Below are 23,815 nucleotides of genomic sequence, written 5' to 3' on the forward strand. Positions count from 1 at the left end.
AAGTTAAACGTGAGCCTTAGCATCACAAAATGGATACTGCCACCACAGACACAAGTCTGACCTCCTGCTGCTGGGAGTCCTTCCAGCGAGGGAGGCTTGGACAAAGGGTTTCCTGCCTTGGGAGGTGCTAGCACCACCCCAGACAGGATTTTGTGTATTGGGTAGGACAGGGCTGAATAGAATCAGACATGCCTGGGGCACACAAGGTGTCCCTGTGCATAGGCCAGTTCAAACCGGTGCTGGGGCTCTCCAGCCCCAGTCTTGGCGTGAAGCTGGACAAAGGAAAGGGGGTGTAACCGCCCCCCTTCCTGGTCCCACCCAGAGGAGGGACCTAGCAGGTAATCCGGCCCCTAGAATTGGAATAAGAGTAGGAGCTGTGTCCCAAGACTTCAGATCATCCTGAACTCGACTTGAAACTAAGAAGAAAACTGGACTTCGACATTCTGCTGCACAGAAGACTGAAGAGAATCTCCCTTGTGGCCAAGGATTGACCACCCTGTGAATACAGGCACCAACCAGCAACTCGACGTCTGCTTTGCTGCCACCTCCCGCCGGAGCCCGAGCCCAGAGCCTGACCAGACCCAGACTCCCAGACATCTCAGAGCCCGATCCACAGTCCCTGAAAAGAAGAGACCCGTGGAGGTACCGAGAGACGTGGGACCGGACCCCTTGAAAGACCCCCGAAAAGCTGACTGCGCAGCACCCAAGGCACCCTTGATGCTGTGCTTTGGGGATTGAGAAGCCCCACCACGGAGCAGCAGTTGCACTGAAGATCAGCCCCCCAGCATCTCCACGATCTGCGTGGGGCCTTTTGCACTTTGCCACTCGACACGCCATCCCGGCCCCTTGCCACGTGGCTAGCAGCCATCTTGGCGACGAAAACTACAAACAACACTGCTGGTCTGGTTGCTCAAGACTGGCCCTTGCTCCCCTGAAAAGGAGCACCCGCTCTGACCTTGCTGGTCCGAGTGAGAAGCTTGCATCCATTTCTGCGTGGCTTGCATTAGCCCAGGCCTGTTTGCTTCGATCAAGAAGCCAACACCGCCAACAGCTAGAGCCTTCGTGGGACAGCTCATGACCAATGCCTGGACGTCCTTGACCTCTTCGTGTCCAAGTGGCTGCAGAGACAATCTTCACCTTTTCACCTGTTTGCACCCGACATCGCCTGGTTCCGTCCTGGTTCCACAGTAGTCACTGGCTAGTGACTTTGAACATTGTCCCCTCTGCTTTCAGGTCTTCACCTCTTCAGATCCACCCTTGGATCCACCGGAACTCTCCTCGACGACCCGCCTGCAGCATCTTCATCTCCAGGCACCATCGACCTGCGTGACGAAACCCGACACTACTTCGCACCTGTGCACCCGCTTCCTGTGGGTGAGGTAACTCAGCAACGCCGGTGTTCCCACACTGGTACACACCTCTAGTGCCTAGGTCTAAAGTTTTGTCCTTCTAGGTCCATCGGAAGGTTCCTTAAACACTAACTTTGTAACTTTTACGCACCATTGACTTAACATTGGAGCATGCGTGCGCTTTAAGCGCTGCACCCGAGTCCCGCGGGCCTTTCCCGACTTCATCACTGTTAGTCCCGAACAGCTCCAGCGATTCCCCAGGCCCTAGGCCTCTTTCCTTTCCCATTGGTGGTTCTTATACCACTATTTTAGTATATGGTTTAGGTGGCCCCTAGGGCTCATCCATATTGTGCAACTTTCGTGTATTTAAACTGTTTTGTTTCAACGCATTTGCTTCTGTGCTCATAAAGAGTATAGGGGATATTTGTAGTAAATAAATATATATATATTTTCAATATATATCTGTGTGGTGTCCTTTCATTTGGTATTCAAGGGGATTGTGTATGGTAAAACAGCTTGCTTCACATGCCTTTACAGAGTTTAGCCTAAGACTGCTTTGCCCATGCTACCACTAGGATAGCTGGTCTATAAGGTTGACTTACAACCAATCATCATAAGGGTTGCTTGGCATGGTACAAGGTGATCACTAGAACTAGTGAGCAGCATATACCAGGCCAACTTCTCACATTGGTGAGCAGCGGATTGGCATTTGAGCTTGCTGTTGTTTTACCATTACAATCTTTGAGAGTATCATTTGAAAGATCATACAGGTACCTGTTAGGTACATTAAAAACAAGACTAGTATACTTAAGTTCTACTGAACTTAGTTGTTGTAGAGGATAGGGAGTAGCACACCCTGACTACAACTACTAGATAGGTTTAGTAGGTAAACACCAGTGTAGGTAGATTGCAACATATCCACCCACACTAGAGCAATGTCTGGAGCAGAGGGGTCGACCGGACCTATCTCTGTTGAGAGTGACCCTCCAAGGACACCATCCAGATTTGCTATCTTTACTTTTAAAGAACTGAGGCAGCTGTGTTCCTTAAGAGGTATCAAAACGGGTCCTACCCCTACAGCAGACCACCTCAGAGAGCTGTTAGAAAAGTCTGAAGCTCTAAAGACCTCCAAACCAGGCCCCTCAGGGAATGGAGATGGAGGCTCTCCTTCTGAAGATGATAACACTGATGCCCCTGTCCCTGTCATCCAGATAGATGAGGAAAACCAGACCACTGGGGATACTCAGCCTGAGGATGAGGAACAAGAGGAAGAGGAGGAGGAAGAAAGTGATTCTGATGATGGCAGAAATAGTCAGGTGTTAGTCAGCAGGCTTAACCAGGCTAACTTAAGCCTATTTGGGACTGAAAGTGGGTCCAACCCATTCAGACCCTCAAGTGGACTTAACCAGGAGCAAAGGAGGAGGAGGAATCACTCAGGTGAATCCAATACCTCCCAAGCTTCTAGAGGTTCTCAGGGTCACTCCAGAAGGGGGTTGACTAGCCCTCAGAGAAGGGAATTACCAACAGAAGCAACCTTTCCCCTCCTGAGGCGGAAGCCGGGAGGTCTCTCTCTTTCACTTGATGCATTTTACCACTCGCCTTGCATTTTAACTTTGTGTGTTTTAAATCGCTTAATTCGCTTGATTAATAAGCGTTAGAGACTTAGCTAGAGACTTCCTCAGCGCTCCCAAGCGCTTTGTGTTCCTTCCCCCCTCCCCTGTCACCGGACCGCTCTCGGCCGAGTATCGACGCCGAGGGCTGGGCTCCCGGTTTGTGGCGGCCATATTGGGTGTGGGCCAGGCAGGTGACGCGCTCTAGCAGCGCTTTAAAAAGGAAATTGTGAGCCTGCTCCTGCGATTACCAACAGAAGCAACCTTTCCCCTCCTGAGGCGGAAGCCGGGAGGTCTCTCTCTTTCACTTGATGCATTTTACCACTCGCCCTGCATTTTAACTTTGTGTGTTTTAAATCGCTTAATTCGCTTGATTAATAAGCGTTAGAGACTTAGCTAGAGACTTCCTCAGCGCTCCCAAGCGCTTTGTGTTCCTTCCCCCTCCCCTGTCACCGGACCGCCCTCGGCTGAGTATCGACGCCGAGGGCTGGGCTCCCGGTTCGTGGCGGCCATATTGGGTGTGGGCCAGGCAGGTGACTCGCTCTAGCAGCGCTTTAAAAAGAATGGCCATGACTCCGCGCAGCGGACGCGCACTGCGGACGCGCCGGACCTGCGCCGGAGTCGTGCCAGAGTCCTGCCCGTCTGCGCCAGAGTCCTGCCCGTCTGCACCCGTCCGCAACAGAACGGGACCAGGGGCTATGGGCTCGATATTCATGCCCATCACTTCTGCAAAGGCCCCCCACATCAGGTACTCGGCGCAAACTCTATTACACCTTAGACCAATTCCTCTCACAGAATGCTCCAGAGATTCTTGGCCGTGTCCCGAGGGCCCTTTCTCTTGCATTTATTGCAAGTTTCAAGCCTCTTACACAAAACCCAACACCGAGATGCTTAATAAAAGGAAACTAACTCCATCTGAAGGGACAAAGGCGATAAAGTGCCTTCTCTTAAATGTTCGCTCCCTACCTAGACATCAGTTAGAAGTATGGGACCTAATACATACCACACAACCCGACCTATGTTTCCTTACGGAAACTTGGTTGAAACCTCATACGGTCCCTGCTATTGCCGTGGGGGTTCCTCTTGGCTATAAGTTTGTCCATTTTGACCGCCCAGAGAAAACAGGTGGTGGCCTAGCCATAATGCATAAAGAGCATCTGAAGATCACAATATTAGAACAGAAGCACAGTCCTCTCCTTGAGATAATAATTTTTAAAATGCATTATGCTACAAATAGATTTTGGAAAGGAGCCTTAGTCTATCGTCCCCCAGGGCCCTCTACAGGCCTCTCCCTTGCACTACTGGAACTCTTGGCCCCATATTTTAAAGCAAAGGAAGATTTTCTCCTTCTTGGCGATTTTAATGTTCACGTCGATAATCCCGCACTCCCAGAAACAATCTCCCTGGTTTTTGAATTATCCTCCCTCGGTCTGTCTCTGCAAAACCATGAACCCACCCATATAGGAGGTCATCTTCTTGACCTGTTATTCACCAATTTCCCCGGAGTACAATGTTTTTCTCCGGTGCAAATAATCTGGTCCGACCACTTCATCATGGAATTTTCAATATCTAAAGTGGATAAGCCCTCTCATAAGAATTCCCTTCCACCTGTCTGGCGTCGACAGTGGCATAAAGTCACCGTAGAGGAATTGCAAAAGGAATGGAAGCAGCCCATTCCCACAGAGACAGATAGTATAGAGACCGCTTTGACCAAACTTAACAACTCTCTGAAAGAAGCAATTGACAAAATAGCACCTCTAAAGCTTCACAAACAATATCCTGCCACCAAACAGGAAATATGGTATACTGAGGAGCTTAGAACAGAAAAACAAAAATGTAGTAGGATAGAAAAGAAGTGGAGAAAAACGCGAACCGAAGAGAACAAGAAAGCACATCATGAGGCCCAGACTAAGGGCCAGATGTAGGTAAATTTTATTTTCCGACCTCTTAAATACCGAGTCATACCGACTCGGTATTTCAGAGGTCGGAAAATAAAAATACCGAGATGTAGGTAAATGCAGATGTGCAATTACCGAATCGGAAACAGTCGGTAATTTCCGATGCGGTAAATACCGACCAGTTAATGCCCATGCATTCCTATGGGCTTTGAAGCCCATAGGATTGATTGGGCATTTACCGGTCGGTATTTACCGCATCGGGAAATACCGACTGTCACAAGGGTGCAGGGGGTGTCACTTTGACACCCTCTGGCACCCCCAAAAGAGGCTCGGGTGCCATGTGGCAGGCATACCTGCCCTAAGGGCAGGTCTGCCTGTCATATGGCATATGTGTGCATGCACACATGTGCATGCACACCAGAATCGGTATTTTACCATCAAGTATTATTTGATGGTAAAATACCGATTTTGTACTGCTTGTGGGACTCAGAAGAGTCCCACCTACATACCAATTTACCGGAATCCGTAATGTTACCGACTCGGTATTTTACATACTCGGTAAATTTACCTATCGGTAAATTTACCGAGTCTGTAAAATACAGGCACCTACATGTCAAATTGCTTTTACCGGGTGGTAACGGCCGAATTCGGCCGTTACCACCTGGTAAAAGCCTACCTACATCTGGCCCTAAATATTATAAAAACATCAAACATGCCCGGAAGAATAGCCTCTCTCATCAACTTTCGGAAGCGGGTAATCGATCTAAGGAATTATTTAAAATTCTTCAAGAGTTTGTAAAACCTACCGCATGCGAAAGCCCTGATGACTTTTCCCAACAATTATGCGACGAAATCTCCTTGTTCTTCGAAAATAAAATCAATTTGATTTACGGCAAAATTTTACAGGTTTCCAAACCAAAACAGTAATAACTCTCCCCCTCCTCCCATCCTGTCTACCTGGAGTAAAACTACACTTGCGATATTCCCAGCAGTAAATGACTCAGACCTCACTTCCCTCATGAGCCATATAAAATCTGGTTCCCCAGATGATTTTCTATCAGCTAAAATTACTGCCTCCCAACAAATTCTGCTTAGGCCCCATATTCAAACACTGATCAACCATTTACTTAGGGAAGGATCTGTGCCTACAGAATGGAAAAAAGCAGTAGTGAACCCAATCCGAAAGAACGCAGCAATTCCATGGACCGACCTTTCCAACCTCCGACCTATTTCCCTCTTACCCTTCCTCAGCAAGTTGACCGAGAGACACGTTAACACTCACTTGTCCAAATATATCGAGGCAGCGGGGGGGCCTAGATTTTTCTCAATCTGGATTTAGGCCCAATCACAGCACAGAATCTGCCCTCATCTCAGTGATAGATAACATCAAGATGTCACTGGATGGAGGAGATTCAATGATTCTAGTGCTGTTAGATCTATCCGCTGCCTTCGACACTGTGTCTCATGAGATACTTCTCGGTCGTCTGAGGGAGAGGGGAATAGATGGTGTGGCTCTCTCCTGGTTGGAAAGCTTTCTTTCGGATCGTCAGCAAGAGGTCAGATTGGGCTGCCATCATTCTATCTCAAGGGAGCTCACCATGGGAGTGCCACAGGGCTCATGCCTAAGCCCCACACTTTTCAACGTGTATGTGGCCCCCCTGGCGGATGTAGTAAGATCTCATGGGTTCACCCCTGTGTCGTACGCTGACGACACTCGGCTTTTGTTCCCTTTTAAAGCCCTAACGCCCGCAATACAAAAATCTTTTGCGGACGGAATGAGAGCAATATCTAACTGGATGGCCACTAATCGCCTCCAGTGTAATGTAGGCAAGACTGAAGTAATGCTGTTTGGGGAAGCCACACTTTCATGGTCCCCGTAATGGTGGCCCCCGGATTTAGGACCAACACCAAGCCCCAAACAGACTGTTAAAAATCTTGGTGTGCGTCTAGACAAAACACTTCTGTTCAAAGAGCACACAAATCAAGTAGCAGGTTCCTGCTTCCGGGCCATTGGACTGCTGCGACGTGTCTTCCCATTCCTATCAGATTCCTATAGGAAGACTCTAGTCCAGGCCTTGGTCATAAGTAGACTGGATTACTGTAATGGCCTGCTGATCTCTGCCAATGAGGAACAACTGCAGAGACTACAGGTGGTCCAGAACACTGCTGCGAGACTAGTTCTCAACGCCCAGCCAAGGTCTGCCTCACTCCCCCTTTTGACAAAACTCCACTGGCTGCCAATTAGACAGCGTGTAAAATTTAAAATCTGTTGCACTATTCACAGATGTCTGTTTGGCAATGGACCTAGATATTTCAAATAAATATTTAAGCCCTACAAACCCAGTCGTACCTTGCGCTCCAGCAGTCTGCAACAACTTCAGGTCCCAAGGATAAAAAAAGCTAGGCAGGGAGGGCGAGCCCTGTCCTACAAAGGCCCTATCCTATGGAACTCATTGCCCCCGGCTCTCAAAAATACTGCCAATTTTCAATCCTTCAAGAAGTCTTTGAAAACTTTCTTATTCGTCTCCAGTTAGGATTCTTTCCCCCCACTCTACCATCTAGTACCAGGTCTTAGCTTCTTGGTAAAGCGTAAGCGCGGAGATACCCTTCAGAGGTTTGAAGTCCAGCGCTATACAAGAATACAAATAAATAATAATAAACATGAAGCCAAAATGAGAGAGGCTGAACTTAGGATCCAGAAGCAAGAATTAGAAGTTGCCCTGGCCAAAGAGAAACTTGCTAGAGCAAGACAGCCTAGAGAGAGTGGATTAGGATCCACTGGTGGCAGCATTATCCCCAAGGATAAAGACAGGTCTTTTGATAACAGAAACCTGAGTAAGATTGTGCCCCCCTAAAAGACTGGGGATGATATCCACAAATGGATGACTGCACTTGAGAGAGCCTGCAGAGTACAGCAGATCCCTCAGGAGCTGTGGGCAGCAATCTTGTGGCTCTCCTTTGAAGGTAGAGGCCGAGACAGACTCCTCCCAGTTAGTGATGGGGATTATAGAAACTACCTGGTTCTGAAGAGTGCTCTGATTGATGGGTTAGGCTTAACCACTGAACAGTACAGGTTAATGTTCAGAGACACCCAGAAGACACAGACTCAGGACTGGTCTGAATTTGTTGAATGTGCCACTAAGGCTCTGGAGGGCTGGCTGCTGGGAAGTAAGGTTACAGACTATGAAGGATTGTACAATTTACTTATGAGAGAACAGATTTTAAATAATTGTCAGAACCAGCAGTTGCATCAACATTTGGTTGATTCAGATCTGACCTCTCCCCAAGAATTGGGAAAGAGGGCAGACAAATGGGTTAGAACCAGAGTTAAGCAAAAGAACCAGAACCAGAACAGGGTGATGACCAAAAGAAAACATACCAGAAGGGTGGGGAGCAGAAAGCTAAAGACCAGAAGTCTTCAACAGGGCCCCAAACTAATACTGAGGGTGGGTCCCAAACTTCCAAGAAGAAGAAGAAAGAAGGTCAAAGAAAACCCTGGTGTAGTACATGTAAAAACACCTCTCACTGGACAAGTGATTGTAAAAAGGGTGGAGCCCCCAACACTGCACCCCCTAAGGCACCTGCACCCACCAGTACAGTTAGCAGTGTTGGTCCACAAACTAAGGGGGTAGTGGGTATCACCTTGGGAACTGAGGGAGATTCTGGCCTAGTCAGAACCCCTACACAGGCTGTTCTGATTTGTGATGTGGAAATTGATTTGTCTACTACTGTCAGTCCCAGTAATCTGGGCAAGTACAGGCAGACGCCTTTGATTAATGAAAAAGTGGCTCAAGCATACAGGGACACATGTGCCAGTGTCACCATGGTGACACCTAGCTTTGTGGACCCTGGACAATACATACCAGGTGATAATTACCTGGTCACCAATCTGGAGATCTTTTAGAACCCGCACGTGTGTTACTGCTTCTGCCAGCTCTTTTAAATCGAATCCTAATTTTAAATCGCCATAGCTTGGCTTTCGCTTCTGTTTCGCGCTAGTGCTGTAATTTGCGCAGTCGCGCCTGTATTTGGGGGGGGGGGGGTGAATTAGCGAGTCTTACCTGCACTTTAATTTTTGGAAAACTCACCCGCATTTGTGGGATTTAGTGAGTAGGGCTACCTGGGAGGCTTACATCACGGCGCTAGCCGCCATCTTGGGTGAGTGGTTGGGAAAGCGGGCCGGTGACTAGGCGCCATCTTGGTTGGCGGGCTAGACGATCGCATAGGCGGTCTCCCGCGCTTTACGGTGATAAATAGTTATGGAGGGCCCAGCGCGCAGCGCTGGCGCGCAGCGGGCGCGTCGTAGGCGCGCCGGAGGTGCGCCAGAGGTAAGCCCGTTTGCGCCCGTTCGCGCCCAGGACACGCTGGTGCCTGGACTTGCCGCTCCTGTCTCCCTCACGCCCTTAACTTATACGAAAGAAGAACTTCTAGTCCTGAACCCGGTTGTCTCGGGAGAACATCAGCCCTCTATTACTGCTAAAAACCACAACTCTCTGGTTTGTGGTCTGCTAAATGTGAGATCCTTGTGCAGGCATCACACAGAGATAGCGCTACTCATAGAACAACATGAGTTAGACGCCTTATTCATGACAGAAACATGGACGAGGACAGATAGCGGTATAGAATTGGGCCAAGCCTGCCCCCCAGGTTACAGGATTAGACATAACCCTCGTGTTGGGGCTAGAGGAGGAGGGGTAGGGTTGATTTACAGGGGCTCGCTGGATTTTTCCCAGTTAGAAATCAAGAAAATCAAGGAATACGAACTGATGGGCTTCTCTCTGAAGGGACAGGAGGGGTACTATTCACTGGTCTCCTGTGTTATAGACCCCCAGCTGGCGGCACATCTACTGTGTCCGACCTCACCGACCTGATTTACGACCTATCCAACTCCCACCCCAGAGTGATGGTATTGGGGGATTTTAATATGTGGCCAGATGGGCCAACGGACTCAGCCTTTATATACCTCACTTAGGCTTGTTGCAGCATTAATTTGGAGCAGCTGGTTCTCTCCAAGACTCACCAGAAAGGACATGCTTTGGATTTGATCTTTGCTGACTCTAGTCAGGTATGGGTCAGAAACATCCTCCCGCAATGCTAGACGGACCACGACCTAGTCCTCTTCTCTGTAGCTCTCCCGATGGGCTACTCCAAGATCAGTAGCACGGGAACGGCTAGGACTGGGAGACAATGGCCCAGGCTTTTGAGAGGCGCAACTCTCCCAAATCTGCTCTCTGAAGCCTTTCAGCTGGCAGACAAGGTGGATGAAAGTTATAATGCCCTTACCCAGCAAATTACGACCTCTTTGGATATGTTGGTTCCGCTAAGAAAAACGCGAGATAGAACAAAAACTGCCATGCCATGGTTCTCGAGGGAACTCCTCCAACTTAAACATCAGTGCAAACGAGCAGAGCGGAGATGGAGGAGACATTATCTGGTATCGGATAAGGTTCTCTTCAAACAGGAGTTGGCAGCCTATAAGACACAGATTAAGTGTGCAAAAGCGAGGTTTTTGGAGGAGACTTTACTGTCAGCTTCAAACAAAGCACAGGCTTTGTTTAAAATGGTCAACGAGCTGTCACGACCGGCCTGTGCTACTACAGCTATCCCAGCCTCTCAGTTACTATGCGACTCGCTGGCCAAGGCCTTCGAAGATAAGATCGCGGCCATCTTGAGTAACTTGAGTCCCATGACATCAGGGGCTGTTCACTCACCTACATCTGAGATGGAGGCTGGGAAAGCCAGGCTGGATAGTTTTCCTCTTCCATCCTTCGCAGAGTTTGGTGTTCTAGCGGATAGTGTATCCTCTGGTTCTCCCCTTGATGTACTTCCGCACAAACTCTGGAAATTTTTTAGGGAAGAGTTGTTCCCTCCTCTCCACGCAATTTGCTGCCAATCTCTTGACTCCGCCCAGGTCCCGGATAGCTGGAAACTAGCGGTTGTTTCTCCACTGCTGAAGAAAGAATCACTGGACCCCTTATGCCCCGCTAACTACAGACCATTTCATTACTTCCCTTCCCGATTAAGATCCTGGAAAAACTGGTCACGAAACACCTGTCCAGTTTTTTGGAAGTTAATGACTGTCTGGATGTGGCGCAGTTTGGTTTCAGACCAGCGCATGGAACCGAATCAGCTTTGGTGACTGTTTTGAGTGACCTCCGTTCGCGTGCCGACTATGGACGAGCAGCCTTTCTAGTGCTGCTCGACATGTCGGCAGCGTTCGATACGGTCAGTCATGCCACCTTGACCAGGAGACTGGAGGAGGCTGGTGTGACGGGCCTGGCCCGGGATTGGCTTGTATCATACTTGGCCAATAGATATCAGGTGGTTGCCCTGCCCCCCTTCAAGTCTACCATCAAAAGGGTCGGTCAGGGAGTACCCCAGGGCTCGGCCATTAGCCCCATTCTCTTTAATCTCTACCTCCACCCCCTGGTCAAGCTAATTAAATCTTTTGGCATCTCAGTCACCAACTACGCAGATGACACCCAGCTCATTTTCTCCTTTGAAGGGGAGAATGCGGTGTCTCAGGAGACCTTTCACCACTGTATGCTCACCACGGCAACAAAGGCTGAGTAACAACTTGCTGCAATTCAACAGCTCCAAGACGGAGGTGCTGCATTGCTCAGCGGACCGGGTCTCTCGACCTCTACCACAGGACTTTTGGCCCCCCTCCTTTCAGGGCACGGCAGGGGCAGCTACCTCGGTTCGGAACTTGGGAGTGACAATGGAACCTAATCTTCAACTGGATGGTTTCATCGACAAAACAGTGTCTACCTGTATGGGTTTGCTGTGTTCCCTATGGAAGATTCTCCCTCTGCTCCCCGCCCATGCTAGACCAGAAGTAGTGCGCAGTATCATTTTAAGCAGACTTGACTACTGCAATGCACTGCTTCTGGGGGCACCTGTCACAGCGATAGGCAAGCTACAATGAGTGCAGAATTTCGCGGCCAAGTTAGCACTTTCTTGTCGTCGTTTTGACTCATCTTCCGCAGCACTTAGAGACTTGCATTGGCTTCCCATTCCTCAGCGGATTGAGTTCAAAGCTTTATGCCTGGTTTTCCGGGCCTTGCATGGATCGGGACCGTTGCCCTTACAGGAGATGTTCTCCTGGTACACCCCCACTAGATCTCTCCGATCGGCCTCTGCCTATTTGGCTGTTGTTCCCAAGATTCGGAGAAAGCAAATGGGTGGCAGCTCCTTTGGCTTCAAGGCATCTAAGTTGTGGAAGGACCTGCCACTGCCGCTCAGATGCTCAGGAGACCTTCCTTCTTTTAAAAAAGAATTAAAAACACACCTGTTCCCTAGGTCAGGGTAGTCTTTTTTGCTGATACCGCATTGACTGTGCTTCAGGATCGGATTGATCACAGCGCCAGGATGCCCGTCGGGTGACAGAAGCGCTCTACAAGTGTGTTATACATACATACCTACATACCAATGCCAGCAATGTCACCACTACCCATAGTGTGGCAATTGTTAACTTTTCCTGGGGAGGGGTAACTGGCCTAAAAAGAGTTGTGGTTAGTGCAGATCTCCCAGTTGAATGTTTGTTGGGCAATGACCTGGAGAGCTCTCTATGGTCAGAAGTTGAGTACAGGACTCATGCAGAGATGTTAGGGATATCATCACATGTCCTTGCTGTGACCAGGTCACAGGCCAAAAAGTGCCTCTCTGAACCTCAGGTCTTGGATCCTGGAACAATGGACCAAGCACCTTCCAAGACAAAGAACAGGAGGGTAAAGGCTGTGCCTTCCCAACTGCCTACAAGTGAGGATCAGCCTTCACAGGAAGATGATCTTGAGACCCCTGAAGGAACTGTCCCTGAAGAACTTGAACCTGATCAGGTTGAGTTTTTGGGGACAGGGGGACCTTCTAGGGCAGACTTGGGGCAGGCTCAGTTAACCTGTCCTTCTCTTGAACCCCTCAGACAGCAGGCTGCTGCTGAGGCTGCTGGGAATGCTCAAGGTACCCATAAAGTATATTGGGATGATGGGCTCCTTTATTCAGAGGGTAGAGACCCCAAGCCTGGTACAACCAGGAGGTTGGTCATACCTCTGCAATTTAGGGGCTTCCTTCTTACCTTGGCCCATGATATTCCCTTAGCAGGACACCTAGGCCAGAATAAGACTTGGGACAGGCTTGTCTCTCACTTTCACTGGCCTCACATGTCTGAAGATACAAAGGAGTTTTGTCGCTCCTGTGTAACCTGCCAAGCCAGTGGCAAAGCAGGTGGTACCACAAAGGCCCCCCTGATACCACTACCTGTGGTGGGTGTGCCCTTTGAAAGAGTTGGGATTGATATTGTAGGTCCAATGGATCCCCCTACAGCATCTGGGCACAGATTCATACTGGTGGTGGTGGACCATGCCACCAGGTACCCAGAGGCAATTCCACTTAGGACCACAACAGCTCCTGTTTTGGCCAGGGCCTTACTTTTCTCCACAGTGGGGTTTCCTAAGGGGGTAGTATCTGATAGAGGTGCCAACTTCATGTCAGGATACTTGACAGCTATGTGGAAGGAATGTGGTGTCAACTACAAGTTCACCACCCCCTATCATCCACAATGCAATGGGCTTGTTGAAAGATTTAACAAGACCCTAAAGGGTATGATCAAAGGATTACCAGAAAAGCTCAGGCGAAGATGGGACATCCTTCTACCCTGCCTTCTGTTTGCTTACAGAGAGGTCCCACAAAAGGGGGTTGGCTTCAGCCCCTTTGAATTGTTGTTTGGGCACCATGTAAGAAGACCCCTGTGTTTGGTGAGGGAAGGATGGGAGTTACCTCTCAAAAAGCCCAAGCAAGACATAGTGGACTATGTACTTGGTCTCCGCTCCAGGATGGCTGACTACATGGAGAAGGCATCAAAAAACCTTGACGCTAGCCAAGAATTACAGAAAGCTTGGCATGACCAAAAGGCTGTCTTGACTGAGTACCAGCCTGGACAGAAAGTATGGGTGTTGGAGCCAGTGGCCCCAGCAGCACTCCAAGACAAATGGTCTGGACCCCATACTATCATTGAAAAGAAGAGAGAGGTTACCTACTTGGTGGACCTAGGAACTCCCAGGAGCCCCCACAGGGTGCTCCATGTTAACAGACTGAAGGCATATGTTGACGGGGCAGACATGGGCTTGCTCATGGCTACAGATGAGGGGCAGGAGGAAGAGAGTGACCCTCTCCCAGACCTGCTGACTCAGAACCCTGAGGATGGCTCAGTTGATGGTGTGGCCTTAGATGGCAGCCTCACTGAACATCAGCAAAATGACTGTAGACCAGTTTTGCAGTCATACCGACATATGTTCTCATTGACACCCAGTCAGACTAAATGGTGTACCCATGTGGTGGACACTGGTGACAGTCTTCCTGTGAAAAACAAGATTTACAGACAACCTGACCATGTCAGGGATTGTAGCAAGACTGAGGTGCAAAAGATGCTGGAATTAGGTGTTATTGAGCCTTCAGAGAGCCCCTGGGCTAGCCCAGTGGTTCTGGTCCCCAAACCTCACACCAAAGATGGAAAGAGAGAGATGAGGTTCTGTGTGGATTACAGAGGACTCAATGCTGTCACCAGGACAGATGCACACCCTATTCCAATGGCAGATGAGCTCATAGACAAATTGGCTTCTGCCAAATATTTGAGCACATTTGACTTGACAGCTGGCTACTGGCAAATCAGGTTAGCTGAGGAGTCTAAAGCCAAAACTGCATTTTCTACCCCAGGAGGTCATTACCAATTTGTGGTGATGCCCTTTGGTTTGAAAAATGCACCTGCCACCTTCCAAAGGTTGGTGAATCAAGTCCTTTCTGGGTTGGATAACTTTTGCGCAGCATATCTGGATGATATTGCTGTCTTCAGCTCCACCTGGGAGGATCACCTGGTCCACCTGAAGGAAGTGCTAGAGGCTCAGCAAAAGGCAGGCCTTACTATCAAGGCAACCAAGTGCCAGATAGGGCAGAGTAAAGTTGTATACTTGGGCCACTTTGTAGGTGGAGGCCAAGTTCAACCACTGGAGAGTAAGATCCAGACCATAAAGGACTGGTCCCCTCCAACTACCCAGACTCAGGTCAGAGCTTTCTTGGGCCTGACTGGGTACTACAGGAAGTTTGTTAAGAACTATGGGTCCATTGTGACTCCTCTTAATGATCTGACATCGAAGAAGATGCCCAAAAAGGTTCAGTGGACAGTAAACTGTCAAAAGGCATTTGATGACCTGAAGAAGGCCATGTGCTCTGCACCTATCTTGAAGAGTCCTGACTACTCAAGAGAGTTCATTGTCCAAACAGATGCTTCTGAGTTGGGAGTGGGAGCTGTGCTTTCACAACTTAATGTAGATGGTCAAGACCAGCACATTGCCTTTATTAGCAGAAGGCTGACCCCCAGAGAGAAACGTTGGTCAGCCATTGAGAGGGAGGCCTTTGCTGTGGTGTGGGCCCTGAAGAAGTTGAGACCATACTTGTTTGGCATTCACTTCAAGATTCAGACCGACCATAAGCCCCTCTTATGGCTTAATCAGATGAAGGGTGAAAACCCCAAACTGCTCAGGTGGTCCATTTCCCTACAGGGGATGGACTTTACAGTGGAGCCCCGCCCAGGGACTGACCATGGTAATGCAGATGGTCTCTCCAGGTACTTCCACTTAGAACATGAAGACATAACTGGTCAAGGTTAGTCTAATGTCCCTGCGTTTGGGGGGGGGGTTGTGTAGGAGAGTAGGGTCTGCTATCCTATGGTCACCCCAACTTTTTGCTTTTTGCTTCACTGGTTTATGACTTAATGTGGCTGTGGGCCTGCTAATCAGACCCACAGCCTGCTGTTCTCTCTCTAAATTAATGCCAATGCACATTAGGTGCATTACGAAATTGGAACTGGTTCACCTTATTGGCCCCTGTAACAGTGTACCCCAGGTACACAGGGCATAGGTGTTTCCCAGGCCTACCAGGGGCTGCAGCACGTATTGTGCCACCCCTGGCCTGGCCTCCATATTTGACACAACTGGCTGATCACTCAGCTGGGGTAAGTCGGTGTAACCAACCCTTACTTAGGTATAGTATGCCCATATCTAACCTAAAAGGGACACATATGTTCCTATCAGCCACTCCTAAGGAAGGCCTCATCAATCCTAGAGGCAGAGTGCTTGGAAATATGTGAGATGGTGCTCTGGCATGAGCTGAGTCTGTCTGCAGCTTTCGGAACCAAGTCCTTTAGCTGTTCCATGATACTGCCATACCATATACTCTTAAGTGCATTATGAACCTCGCGGTTAAATGCTATCTTTGGTTTGGCTTTATCCAAACATGTCGAGTAAGGTGTCATACGAATTGGAATACTACCCCCTCGCCAGTTCTGGCAACGGGGGTAGCATTCCACCCTTTTAGAGGGACACGACATGTACCTAACCTGAACCCCGGTTAAAGTTAAACGTGCGCCTTAGCACCACAAAATGGATGCTGCCACCACAGACACAAGTATGACCTCCTGCTGCTGGGAGTCCTTCCAGCGAGGGAGGCTTGGACAAAGGGTTTCCTGCCTTGGGAGGTGCTAGCACCACCCCAGACAGGATTTTGTGTATTGGGTAGGACAGGGCTGAATAGAATCAGACATGCCTGGGGCACACAAGGTGTCCCTGTGCATAGGCCAGTTCAAACCGGTGCTGGGGCTCTCCAGCCCCAGTCTTGGCGCGAAGCTGGACAAAGGAAAGGGGGTGTAACCGCCCCCCCTTCCTGGTCCCACCCAGAGGAGGGACCTAGCAGGTAATCCGGCCCCTAGAATTGGAATAAGAGTAGGAGCTGTGTCCCAAGACTTCAGATCATCCTGAACTCGACTAGAAAATAAGAAGAAAACTGGACTTCGATATTCTGCGGCACAGAAGACTGAAGAGAATCTCCCTTGTGGCCAAGGAGTGACCACCCTGTGAATAGAGGCACCAACCAGCAACTCGACGTCTGCTTTGCTGCCGCCTCCTGCCGGAGCCCGAGCCCAGAGCCTGACAAGACCAAGACTCCCAGACATCTCAGAGCCCGATCCACAGTCCCTGAAAAGAAGAGACCCGTGGATGCACCGAGAGACGTGGGACCGGACCCCTTGAAAGAAGCCCGAGAAGCTGACTGCGCAGCATCTGAGGCACCCTCGATGCTGTGCTTTGGGGATTGAGAAGCCCCACCACCGAGCAGCATTTGCACCGAAGATCAGCCCCCCAGCATCTCCACGATCTGCGTGGTGCCCTTTTGCACTTTGCCACTCGATGCGCCATCCCGGCCCCTTACCACGTGGCTAGCGGCCATATTGGCAACGAAAACTATGAACAACACTGCTGGTCTGGTTGCTCCAGACTGGCCCTCGCTCTCCTGAAAAGGAGCACCCACTCTGACCTTGCTGGTCTGAGCAAGAAGCTTGCATCGATTTCTGCGTGGCTTGCATTAGCCAAGGCCTGTTTGCTCCGATCAAGAAGCCGACACTGCCAACACCTAGAGCCTTCGTGGGACAGCTCGTGACCAACGCCTGGACATCCTTGACCTCTTCGTGTCCACGTGGCTGCAGAGACAATCTTCACCTTTTCACCTGTTTGCACCCGACATCGCCTGGTTCAGTCCTGGTTCCGCGGTAGTCACTGGCTAGTGACTTTGAACATTGTCCGCTCTGCTTTCAGGTCTTCACCTCTTCAGATCCACCCTTGGATCCACCGGAACTCTCCTCGACGACCCGCCTGCAGCATCTTCATCTCCAGGCACCATCGACCTGCGTGACGAAACCCGACACTACTTCGCACCTATGCACCCGCTTCCTGTGGGTGAGGTAACTCAGCAACGCCGGTGTTCCCACACTGGTACACACCTCTAGTGCCTAGGTCAAAAGTTTTGTCCTTCTAGGTCCATCGGAAGGTTCCTTAAACACTAACTTTGTAACTTTTACGCACCATTGACTTAACATTGGAGCATGCGTGCGCTTTAAGCGCTGCACCAGAGTCCCGCGGGCCTTTCCCGACTTCATCACTGTTAGTCCCGAACAGCTCCAGCGATTCCCCAGGCCCTAGGCATCTTTCCTTTCCCATTGGTGGTTCTTATACCACTATTTTAGTATATGGTTTAGGTGGCCCCTAGGGCTCATCCATATTGTGCAACTTTCGTGTATTTAAACGGTGTTTTGTTTTAACACATTTGCTTCTGTGCTCATAAAGAGTATAGGGGATATTTGTAGTAAATAAATATATATATATTTTCAATATATATCTGTGTGGTGTCCTTTCATTTGGTATTCAAGGGGATTGTGTATGGTAAAACAGCTTGCTTTGATGGAGCAGATTTCATCTGCAGTCATGCATTGTTTTATTTTTTGTGCTTCAGACAGGCTGCATTTAAATTGCCACGCACATTTTGGTGCAGGTTAAAAACATGGCACATGAAAAACATGAAAAGTGAGGCCTATTCACTTCAGACTGAAAATGCTTTTGCTGAATTAAATTAACATGTGTTTTTTTGCAATGTAGAGAAAAAGTGGCCTTTTTACCTTTGAAGATTTTTCTCTCTTCCCAGCACATCCATGTAAACTAAATGTATTATTCCTGTCTTAATAGACTTTGACTTGTTGCATATTTTGATAAACATTTTCAGTTAATAACACCTCTTTTTATAATGTGTGTGAATTAATAATGCACTTGGGACACATAATGGACTGATTTACATGAAATTAATATTATCTTTGTGTTTGTTTTATTTTTGGGGCCTACACAAAACATGGCTGCCTGTGAATCCATCAAGGCTTTGACTTTCAATTTAATGAGAAGGGAGCATGCGCAGACTGTGGCAGCTTTCCTCATGACAAGAACAGCGTGAACTGCACATTCTTGTCATTCTGCCAATGTACCAGTTAGTTAAAAGTATCCATCTACTGCGCTGAGAAGGAAGAAGGATGAATTAGATTGAAACATTTTTCCTAGTAAATGTTGCAAATGTTTATAAATGTATTTATTCATGTATGCTTCTTTTGTTAGGACTAGTGAAGTCAGGTTTTTAGAATGAGTCAGGGAAGTGTGACCTCATGCCTTTATGACTGACCAATCACGTAAGGTTCTCCTGAAAAATGTTACATCTTTGTGTACTCTGCCAATAATTATGGTATAAATACTGTCCTCTCTGGATGGGAGCCACCACTTCTTCTTTTTTCTCAGCTCAGCTGGCTTCTATGGGTTAGGTACGAGAAACGTCTCGGGAGATTGCTGAAGGGCAGGTTTGCGTCCGAGGAGATTCAGGGGGAGGTTTTTTGCTTCCACGTCATATCTTGGCACTTCATGCCGCATTCCTTTGAGGCCTGTGAAGGGCGGGCTGCTTTCCTCTTTAGACACAGACAGACAGAGAGTGCAGTGGATCAGGATAGGATTAGATGCTAATATGTTTTGACTAATTAATTAGGTCTGAAAGATTTATTTGATGTATGCATTTATTTCTCTTAATAGCATATTTTTGCAAACTATTTAAGTACTGATTAGCTTTGCAAGACTATTTTTCTTAGAAACTCTTTAAGACTTTTGCGCCACATTTTTCATAACTACATGAAATGCTTATATGCAGACTGTAATGTGTTCTGTATTATTGATATTTTTCCTGTTTTCCAAATTCTGTAACCTGATTGATATTTTACTAATGAATAAAGGGTCAGAGAAAAATTAACTTTTTGACTAGAAAATAAAACCCTTTAAAATAATCAACAACTCTCTTTATTGGCTCACAATAATAATTGTATTTTGACTGTTCATCTTTATTTAAATTCTCCTGATGGTAATACATGGTGTGAAGGGCCCAACACCTTTTGAGCGGTAAATTAGAGGTAGCATGAGGGTTTTGCATTGAGAAACTACCAGAAGAAATTACCGCTCTCCATCAGTTTTTGGTAAGCAGAGGATGGTCATTATTGATTAGTTTGGTGATTAGTAATTATTGATTTCACCATCAACTACTCAACTAATGGATCATTGACCTTAAGAGGGAAATAAAATAATTGCCCAAGTTAGATAAATGTCCAAGTCCTGATTCCTGACTCCAATGCTCAGAACCTGAAGACTGGCAAAGCAGTACTGGCAGGTGATGCAAGAAGTGGTGTGAGTATCAATAGGGTTGTGAAATGTTGTGAATATGCTAGCATGTATTTTTGAAGTGTTGAAAATAGTAAGGATTTTTTACTGTTGGTGACATTTTGCTCATTTTGAATTGATGGTGTTATTGATTATATTGGTAATTTCATAGGACATACTTTTTTGGTTATTGATTACATGTTTTAACTCTTCATGTTAAGTTAGTGTCTTGTTCTATGTTGTCTGGAACACGCAGGTATGCACACCTGTGGAATCCCGGGAAGGAATAGCGGGTGGTAAATGGAAGCCACACTGCACTGAGGTTACTCGTCTGTTGGAATAACACTGAGAAGCTAGGTAGGGACTATTTTCTGTGTGAGTGATTAATAGCAAAGAGTTCGCTGGTGAAACTTTGGTCTGATATCACCTAGAAAGGGTCACACCAAAGGAGTAGCAGGTTCTTCTGAGCTTGATTGATAGCAAAAGGGTTCGCTGGTGAAACTTTGGACTAAGATATATCCTGAAGGATAAGTCCAAAGGAGTAGCAGGTTCTTCTGAGCTTGAGTGAAAGGTAAGCAGAAGGGATTTACCTGTAGTGTTTGAAGAGTAAACGGAAAGTCTTACTTTGTGAAGGGTAAGCGGAATGTGTTACTCTCAGTGAATATAAATCTATCCTTTATTTAGCACAACAGACAGAGTAGCGAATGTATTTATGTTGTTACTAACAGAGTTATTGATTAAGAGAAATATTGAAGTAAGATTTTGTGGAGGGTCAGTGGTAGGAGTAAAACTGACTGAAATTGAGATTGACAGCTTTGGAGAAAAGAAATTGCATTGAACTATTGCAAAAATGAAACTGTTTGAAGGTTTAAAGAAGCTGTTAGGAGGTAAAGTGAAAAATTCGTTTTTTATTGGTGATGCTCCTGAAGGAACACCTGTGCATTTTATGTCTACCAGTTTGGGACAAAACACATGTATGTGGGTTCAACAATGGTGCAAGATTACTGAAAAAGAGGGTGCTTTGAGGTTTCCAAAAGATGGTACTTTTGAATTGCAAATTATTGACAAATTAAGGGAAGTGTTATGTGAAATAAAGACACCATCTAAAGCTGCACAATTTGAGGCCTTAAGCCTGTGGGAAAAAGCAGCAAGAGAGAAAGCAAGTGAGGATGAAAAGGTAAAGCACCATATACAGGAGAAGGGAATTAATGCTGAAAAAGAGCTTCAAATAAATAATAATTCAGGGGATGAAATAATGGATGCATTGTTAACTGAGTGTCCACCACTTTATGTGGTTCCCATGAAAAATACTGAAAATAGTGCACCAGTAAATACTACAGGGGCTACTGCTTCTGTTGAACAGAGAGAAATACAGACTGAGAGAACTGTGCAGACATTTTATATTGAACCATTACCTGTTGATTCAGTACTGACAGTGATACCTCCAGGTGTTACTGCTTTAAATGTGCCTGATTTAGTCCAAGAATTGCAAACTGCAGATGCACAGATAATGCCTAGAAAAATTATGACTGTCCCAATTAATATGGTCCCTACTGAAAAGGTTCAAAGAGCTGCAGAATCAATGATTTTGCCAGGGTTTATTTCAGAAACTAAGAACACACAGATTATTGAACAGAAAGTACACCAAGCACTGAAAGGTGAGAGAAAAATGGTATTTACAACATCTGCAGCCCAGGATAAAATAAATATATTTGAAAATGGGATTTTTCAAACCTGCTCTGAGGAAGCAGCAGTGATTAAAAATATAGAAAACATGGGGGAACATATTAACACAGGCCCTGAAAAAGAGAAACAGCTTAGTGTTTTAAATTCAACATGTGAACATGAAGAAATTAACTGTCCCTGCTGTTTAAATAATGAAAATGTGAACCAGTGTCAAGAAAAAGAATTAATTTCCCTGAGTAAGGAAACAGCTACATGTTCATTAATTACTCATAATGGACTGACAGGTTTGGCTCAAAAATATAAAACTGATGTTTCAGGAAGTTTTCCATTTCAGAAAAGTTTCAGGGTACACATGGATGATGAAGCAAATGAGAAAATGTATTCTTCAGAAATGCAATTGCACCTTGCAGAAATAAAATATATTTTCAAATGCAATGGGTTTGAGCAATTAGGAGACAAGTGGGCCCGAAAACATGAGAAGAAAAAGAAACCACCAGACCTAGCAAGGAAACTGGCTAAGGAAAAGAAGCCACCAGATCTAGTTGAGACAAATAATAAGCAGAATGAGGGAGAAGCTTTTGCTTACTCATTGAGAGAAATGGTGGGAGAAGTGCATGTTCATATGCCACAGAATAAAAGTGAACTTGCAGCATTTCTGAACACAATCCCACAATTGAGAGACAAATTTATGCTGTGGTACCCACAAGTTGATGGATTTGATGAATTTTTAAAAGAGTTGTGCATTCATTTGGAAATGTTCTTTTACATTGCCATGCAAACGGAATTGTGGTTTGAATCTAAAGTTGTGGAAAGGCCAAGTGAAGAGACAATGAAAAGGGTTTGCATGAATGCACCATCATTTTCTGTTGTTATGGAGGAAAATATAGCAGTGATTTATTTCCTAAAGGGCAGAGTGCTAGAAAAGGATGTTGATTGGGTACAGATTAAAAGAACACAGGATGGAAGTAAAGGTGTTTTGGTTTGTGCAAATTCAGGTATGGATGTTGTACTGCTGGAAAATGTGTCCTTTTGCCATCTTTATAACAGATTTGAGCATTGGAAGAAGAAAACTAAATTTAAACATGATGCACAAAAACATGGAGAAATGCAGGTGCAAAATATGCCAGTTAAGCAAATGCAAATGTCAGTTCAGAAACAGGTACCAATGGCAGAAATTTTTCAAGCACAGATGGTCCCACAAAATATGGAAAATGCTAAAATTAATTTAAATGAGTTGCCCAGAGTAAATGTGAATTGTTTCCAGAGACAAAAACAGAACCCAGTCCAACAGGTTGCTCTTTTTGCAAATGAGAGTTTTAACACTCACAATTCTGAATTTACCAATTCCATTGTGAGGGCAGTGGAAAGTCCAGATTTAGTTGCAGGAGTTTTAAAGAAAGAAATTACAAACCAAGTATTAGAAAATTGTGCACCAAAATTAGGCCCATTTGAGGAAGATTGCAAAACTGTTGTCTGTGACTCAGGCCTAGCAGGAAAACAATTATTTTGCAAATTAAGCAGCACAGATTACTGTACACCAGATAATGCTATTTTTCAGATTCCTGATGAGGATGTACATTTTAAAATGGCCCATCAAGAGACAGTTGTAGCATTGTTTTCAGAAAAGACAGTTGAAAAATTACCTTCTGCTTTGGAAAAAATATTAAACACAGAAATAAGAGAGTTCACAGAGAAGGATGCCAGGCTAATAAAATGTGCTGAACATGTCTTATTAAAATTTGAACCAGATGACATGTATTCAGGAACACAATCAGTTGCAGGAATTTTACCAATAAAAGGATTTTTGATGGAACTGATTGGAAGTTTGTGTAACTTTCTGATCATAGGTTCACAGAAAATAAATGAAAAGAACAGAATAGTGCAGGAGATTAAAAGCATATTTTTTCCATGTTGTCCTGTGGTACCGAATCCAGCCAATATATTTTTTCACATTCCATGTGGTGAAGAATGGCTTACTTTTATTGATTTTTGCCAAGTTCATGTCACAGTGCCATTGCATGAGAATAGTCAGGAGTACTGTCAAAAAGAAGATGAATATCTGGGACACAAAATTGGACAGGGAGGTAGAAAGGTGTCACCAGAGAAGGTGGAAATAATTTCCAAGATGAATCCACCTCAAATTCAGAAAGAAGTCAGGACATTTTTGGGAATGGTTAGCTGCTGTAGAGAGTGGTTAATAAACAGTTCCCTAGTGG

The sequence above is a fragment of the Lissotriton helveticus genome, chromosome 4_1 (genome assembly GCF_964261635.1).
Source record: "Lissotriton helveticus chromosome 4_1, aLisHel1.1, whole genome shotgun sequence".
NCBI classification, from domain to species: Eukaryota; Metazoa; Chordata; class Amphibia; order Caudata; family Salamandridae; genus Lissotriton; species Lissotriton helveticus.